Source organism: Moschus berezovskii, chromosome 14 (assembly GCF_049115385.1).
Source record: "Moschus berezovskii isolate FMDL1 chromosome 14, NW_MosBer_1.0, whole genome shotgun sequence".
Classification (NCBI taxonomy): Eukaryota; Metazoa; Chordata; class Mammalia; order Artiodactyla; family Moschidae; genus Moschus; species Moschus berezovskii.
In genome coordinates this window covers 11,282,605-11,283,528 of record NC_142473.1, presented here as the reverse complement: position 1 = coordinate 11,283,528, position 924 = coordinate 11,282,605, and positions in this window count along the sequence as shown.

Below are 924 nucleotides of genomic sequence, written 5' to 3'. Positions count from 1 at the left end.
GAGCAAAGGAATCTAGTACTTCTCTGGGTAATTTTGATAAAATAAAAACAAATGCTGTATATTAATAAAATAGCTGTTTTTCCTAAATTAAACATCAGAAATGATACTTTCCTTATAAGGTTGCTAAGAAGATCAATGTAATTGTATAGTTAAATTAAGGGTTAATTAAAGGTTAAAATAAGGGAACTATGATAATTATAAGTTTCAAGCTGTAATACATGAAATATAAAAAGGGTTATATATATATATATATATATATATATATATATAAACTAATGGTTTGCAGTTCTACTACATACAAGTATTATTAACACTGAGAAGAACATTGGAGTGGATCCCTCCACCCCATCTGGAACAGGTGTATATCCACATAATCCATATGTGTGCTTAGTCACTCAGTCGTGTTCACCTCATTGTGACCCCATGGACTGTAGCCCGCCAGGCTCCTGTGTCCATGGGATTCTCCAGGCAAGAATACTGGAGTGGATTGCCATGCCCTTCTCCAGGGGATCTTCCCAACCCAGGGATCAAATCCAGGTCTCCCGCATTGCAGGCGGATTCTTTACTGTCTGAGCCACAAGGAAGCCCACATAATCCATATAGCTTGCAAAATATACAGTAAACAAAATTTAAAGTGTAAGATCAAGTGCAGTAATAAAAAAAATCGTACTTGATGCCAGATTATTTCTGGAACTGGAGGCATTTTTTTTTTCAGTTGTGATCCAAGCTCATTGTTCCCAAAGACAAACTTCATTTGTCCATTATTTTGGCTTTTTAAAAAAACTAACCAATTCATTGAAAATGAGGAAATCGAGGCTAAGAAGAAGCCATTACATTTTTAGAAAACCAGTTATTGTGAAAGCACAATATTAACAGCATAACTAAATTTAGAAAATAGAAAACACTAGTATTCCTCATCATAAA